Source organism: Vulpes lagopus, chromosome 5 (assembly GCF_018345385.1).
Source record: "Vulpes lagopus strain Blue_001 chromosome 5, ASM1834538v1, whole genome shotgun sequence".
In the NCBI taxonomy this organism is placed as follows: domain Eukaryota; kingdom Metazoa; phylum Chordata; class Mammalia; order Carnivora; family Canidae; genus Vulpes; species Vulpes lagopus.
This window is the reverse complement of record NC_054828.1, coordinates 12,363,757-12,369,937: the sequence shown is the minus strand read 5'-3', so window position 1 is coordinate 12,369,937 and position 6,181 is coordinate 12,363,757.

Here is a 6,181-nt window from a genome sequence, read left to right as displayed (position 1 = left end):
TCACCTGGTGCTCATCACACCCGGTGCATGCCTTCCTTCCCATCACCTGCTTCAGCCATCCCCCACTCAACTCCCCATTTTCTTTTTTTTTCCCCTGAAATGAGATAAGGGTGTGGGCCCATTTTCTATTTTCAGTTGGATTTGAAAATAGCATGTGTACAGCCTAATGGATTTTACCTACGTCTCTCCCATGTAACTACCAACCGATCAAGACATGGAATATTTGTGGCCCCCAGAAGGCTCCCTAATTCTCCATCCCTGTCACTACTCGGGGCATCAGTTTCCTGTGGCTGCTATCCGAAATTCATAATAAATGACCACAAACTCAGCAGCTTAAAACAACACGCAGTGTTGCCTAGGACGGCTATGAGGGTGAGCAGTCTGGGGAGCTTGACTGGCCTCTGCTTAGGGTTTCACAAGGCCAAGCTGAGGCTCCTGGGGAGTCCACTTATAGGCTCATTCATGGTTTTGGCAGAATTCATTTCCTTCTCGTACTTTCCACGGAGATCCAAATGCTTCTCACACTCTGAATCTGTCCGACCTCCTGGTACTCCCAGCCAGAGAAACTCCGCTGTCCCTAAGGGCTATGTGATCAGAGCCGCCCTGTCTCTCTCTCTCTCAGGGTCAACTGATCAGTAGCTTCCATTACATTTGCCAAGGCCCTCTTGCCATGTAACATAGCCTCGTCATCGCTTCCAGAAATCAAGGTGGGACGCCTGAAGGAGGACCATTGTTCTGCCTGCCACATCCCTATTCTGGTGTCCATCCCCATAGATGCGTCTTGCCTGCCCTTAAAATTCATCCAGATGATGGGGCCCCTGGGTGGCTCACGGTTGAGCGTCTGCCTCAGGCTCAGGGCGTGATCCTGGAGTCCCGGAATCGAGTCCCATATCGGGCTCCCTGCAGGGAGCCTGCTTCTCCCTCTGCCTGTGTCTCTGCCTCTCTCTGTGTCTCTCATGAATAAATAAATAAAATCTTAAAAAAAAAGAAAAAGAAAATCCAGGAAGAAACTGTGTAATTTCCACTGATCTATTTGCTTAGCCTTGGGCTGGTGCCATCACTCCTTGGCAGTAGAGGTGCACTGAAATGCAGTGGGGGAGAAGGATCTTTTCAACCAATGGTGATGATCCATTGGCTATCCATATGGGGAAAAAAATGAACCTCAATTCTTTCCTCACATCATACCTAAAGGATTACAGACTTCAGTGATAAAGTAAAACAATAAAACTTACAGGAAAAAAAATCCTCATAGGCTACATTCATGATCTTGCGGGAACGCAAATATTATATACCATATAAACACCACAGATAATAACAGAAAAATGTTATAACTTGGACTTGACTAACATTAAGAACTCCTGCACATTAAAATATACTGGCAAGAGTACACCCAATTTCATAGCAGCAGTGTTCACAGTAGCCAAAAAGTGGAAGAAATCTACTTATCTATCAATGGATGGATAAACACAATGTGGTACCTACATACAATATTGTCCAGCCTTCAGGCAGAATGAAATCCATTGCCGCAGCATGGATGAATCTTGAAGACATTATGCTCAGTAAAATTAGCCATTTACAAAGGACAAATACCACAGGATTCCACTCATAGGAGGTACCAGATACACAGAGGTAGAGAGAGTAGGATGGGGGTGCCAGGGGCTGAGGGGTGGGAGGATGGGGTGTTAGTGTTCAATCAACACAGAGTTTCAGTTTTGCAAGGTGGAAAAGTTCTGGAGATGGATGATGGCGATGGTTGCAAGACATTATGAATGCACCTAACGTATTTAATGTACCCTTAAAAATGGCCAAGATGGTAAGTTTCATGTTATGTATATCTTACAACTGAAAAACTAAATTTAAAAAATATACACACCCACATACACAGCCCAGTAATCGAGGAAAAGTCAAGACACAACATGAGAGAAGGTATTTGTGGATAAATATACCTAACAAAAGATTTTTCTGTATTGAATATAAGGAACTCCTTTAAATCAACAAGAAAGGTAAAACATAAAGGGAGAGCCAGCTGGTCAATAAAGCACGTGCCTGTGTCCTCAACACCACTGCTAGTCAAAGAAATGGATATTAAAGTCAACGATCACAGAGATACCACTACATGCTCAGCAAAATATTACAAATGTAGAAAGGGATCATCTCGAGAGATGACAAGGGTGTGAAGCACCTGGAATACTAACTCATTACCGACGGGAAAGACCATTGGCACCATCACTTTGGAAAATTGTTCAGACATATTAATATAAGTAAACATGCACGTAGCCTGAACCAGCAAGGTTTCTACTGAATAGATATCTAAGTAAATAGGTCTACCAAGGCACATGTCAACAAGGATGTGCATGACAGCCTTATCTACAACAGCCCCAAACGTGTCCATTAGAATGGATAAAGGCATGGTGATGTATTCATATAAAGGAATAATAATCACCGAGGTGAAAAATAATGAACTTTGGCTACATGCCACCTCGCAGATGTACTTCTGAGTAGGAAAGACTGGATGCTGTATGATTCATGTGGATGACTTTTTAAAGATTTTATTTATTTATTCATGAGAGACACACAGAGAGAGAGAGAGAGAGAGAGAGAGGCAGAGACACAGGCAGAGGGAGAAGCAGGCTCCCCGCGGAGAGCCCAATGCAGGACTCAAACCCGGGATCCTGGGATCACGCCCTGAGCTGAAAGCAGACCCTCAACTGCTGAGCCACCCAGGCACCCCTCTTCCTGGATTTTCTGTTTTGTTCCTTTGGTCTATTTGTCTAGCCTTGTGCAATACCCCACTGTTGCTTCACAACAAACTGTGATGTCGGAAATGCAAGTCTTCCAGCTCGTCCTTTTTTCAAGATGATCTTTATTGTTCTAGGGCCTTTGCATTTCCATGTAAATTTTAGAGTTAGCTTGTCCAGTTCAACAAAACACCTGCTGGGATTTTTTTAGGATTGCATTACATCTATAGATCAGTTTTTGTTTTTTTTTTAAGATGTATTTGTCTATTTGGAAGAGAGAGAGAACATGTGTGTGGGAGTGGGGAGAGGGGCAGAGGGAGAGAATCTTCACGCAGACTCCTCGATGAGCATGGAGTCCAACGTGGGGCTCAGTCTCACGGCCCATGAGATCACGATCTGAGCTGAAACCAAGACTTGGACACTTAACGGGCCAAGCCACACAGGCGCCCCTGAATCTACAGATCAACCTAGAAAGAATGAACTTCTTAACAATATTGACTATTTAAATCCTGGTATCTCCCCATTTATTTAGGTGTTTCGTTTAATTCAGCAGTGCTTTGTGATTCAGTGTTGAGGTCGCAACAATTTTCGCTGCCTATCTCCTTAGGTATCTGGTGCTTTCAGATGTTATTGTAAATTGTCTACTTCATCCATTATTGTTTATTTCTTAGTATAAAGAGTTGCAACTGCTTTCTGCATACTGACCTTATATCCAGTAACTTTACTCAATTCATTATTAATTTTCCTGGTTTACCTGTTCGTTCTTTTGGAGTTTCTACATATATATCTATATCATGTTGTGATATGCTGATGGGCTATCATATCATATCATGTCATATCATCTGCAAAGAGTGGAAATTTTTGCCACAGCTGGAAACTCACTCCTGGGCTATCCACTGCTCTTATCTAGAGGTGATCTGTGTATTTTCAGCTCACATTTCCTTGGCCCGGACCAATCATATGGTCCATTCAGCTGTGGGGGGCCAAGCCATATAGAGCAGATGAAGTATTGAACTTTGCTATTATTAGGATGAGGACTTCAGGGTGCTGAGAGAGAAGAACTGTCAACCTAGGATTTGATATTCTGTGAAAACATCTTTTCAAAATGAGGACTTAAGGAAAACAAAAACGGACTCTTCCCAAGGGCCTGGGTGGCTCTGTCGGTTGAGCATCTGACTCTTGATTACAGCTCAGGTCATGATCTCCAGGTCATGGAATCGAGCCCTCGCATCAGGCTCCACACTCACTGGGGAGTCGGCTAGAGATTCTCTCTCCCTCTGCCCCTCTCGTGACTTGCATGCTCTCTCTCTCTCTCTCAAATAAATACATGAACAAATCTTTAAAAAAAATGGACTCTTCCCACAGCCCCTCACAGTGATTCATCACCGGTGACGGTGACGGGATCTGCCACAAAGCAAGCAGGAAACTAGAGAGAGGCTGTTGGCCATCCCTCCCACCCCCAGAAGCCAGACCAAATCTCCAACCAGAAGTGTGTTCATGCAGGGAACTCCCCCAAATAGAGGCAGACCCAATGGTAGGACAAAGCACAGCAGATTTGGAGATTTCCTTTTTTCTTAATTCCTAAGGATGAGAAAGGCAAGTGAATGAGACCAGAGCAGGGCTTTTTTGTTTGTTTGTGGAGATATTTTGTGTTGAGATATTTTGTGTTTTGTTTTCTTGTCTTGAGCAGGACAGAGTTCTCTGATACCTCTAAGGGAGAGCGGCGACCACCCTGTGGAGAAAGGAAGGGGGAGAGAGAGAAGGAAATGGGGGGGGGGGGAGGGGGAGGAACAGGGTGGAGGAAAGGAAACTGAAACTGACCCTGGTAGATATTTGCATAACTTTTGGCCACCGAGCACTGGAATCACACCCTCACTTCTCAGCCTCCCCAGAAGCCAGAGTGGAGACGGGTGCTCTACGCTGGGTTGGAATTGGAAGCTGGTTTGGAGCTGGATGCAGTAACCCATGAGTCTTGATCACCTTGTGAAAAGAGGGAATTTATAGGGCACCTGGGTGGCTCAGTTGGTTGAGCACTTGCCTTGGGCTCAGGTCATGATCCCGGGACCCTGGGATTAAGCCCTGAATTGAGCTCCCTGCTCAGCGGTAAGTCACTTCTCCCTCTGCTGCTCTCCCCGCCTGTGTTCTCTCTCTCTCTCTCTCTCTCTCTCTCTCTCTCTCTCTCTCTGTCAAATAAATAAAATCTTTAAAAGAAAAGAGAGAATCTTTGTATGAAGGATAAGAGCAGCATATAAAAGAAAAGCATCTAACATTTTTTCTGTGAATTTGTTTACTTAAAGCTGTGTGTGTGTGTGTGTGTGTGTGTGTGTGTGTGTTGTGTTGACACTGGGCAGCCAAAGGATTTGGCCATAGTGGACATTTGTTATTCTTTTTTGCCTCTTAGACACTTTGCCTCTATTTGGGGGAGTTCCCTGCGTGAACACACTTCGATTGGAGAGATTGCCTCACACCGCAGACCTCAGACACTCTTTCCCAGCCTCTCTTCATGCAGAGTCCACCAAACTGATGCACCGGCGCTAGTCTTCTGATTGTAAGATCCATCCAGAAGGTGTTCTGAGGATAACAGCACCAGCTCCACTGGGCATCCAGAGCCACCAGCAAGTAAGATCCCAGCACGGTGTGAGGGCCTTCTGGCCAGCCCACTCCTCAGGTGATCCTGGGACTGTTGTCCCAGGTACTGGGGGTCTCCTGACTGATGTCCTTCTCTTTAGTCCTGAGATGGCTCGTATTCTTCTCTACGTTGCTTTCCTGATTAAACTGGGTGGCGTCCACTGAAGTTGTTAGCAGCCAGGAATGAAATGTGCTACAAACGTATTCTTCAGAAACTCATTTGTCGTTGAACTTGACTAGTGCTAAAAATCTGACATAGTCAAGTATTTTCCTTCCAGGTACCTAGAGCTCATGCCATGCTAGGAATGGCCTTTATGAATCCTACATTATGAAAAATATTCTTCGGATGTTTTACGCTTTTATGTCTTATGTGAAAGTGTGATTTTGCTGTTGGTTTCAGATATATTTAGTGATAGTTATTCCTTGTATTTCTAGCTTAATACAAGATTTTTTTTAAGATTTTAATTTATTTATTTGACAGAGAGAGAGCATAAGCAGGGGAGTGGCAGGTGGAGGCAGAGGGAGAAGCAGGCTCCCCATGGAGCAGGGAGTCCGAAGTGGGGCTCGATCCCAGGACCCTGAGATCATGACCTGAGCCGAAGGCAGACGCCTAACCACTGAGCCACCCAAGCACCCTGAATATGAGTTTTTATTTAGATTTTATTAAATGACTTTAAGTATTTGTTCTATGGAGGCTCATGGTAAGGGGGTAGGCCCCATGTGGGAGGAAAGGAGGGCAAGGGGACCCCCAGGGGGTGGGGTGGGGGGGCATCTGCAGCTGCTTGGGGGTCTTATAACAGCAAGGTCCCGTGTTG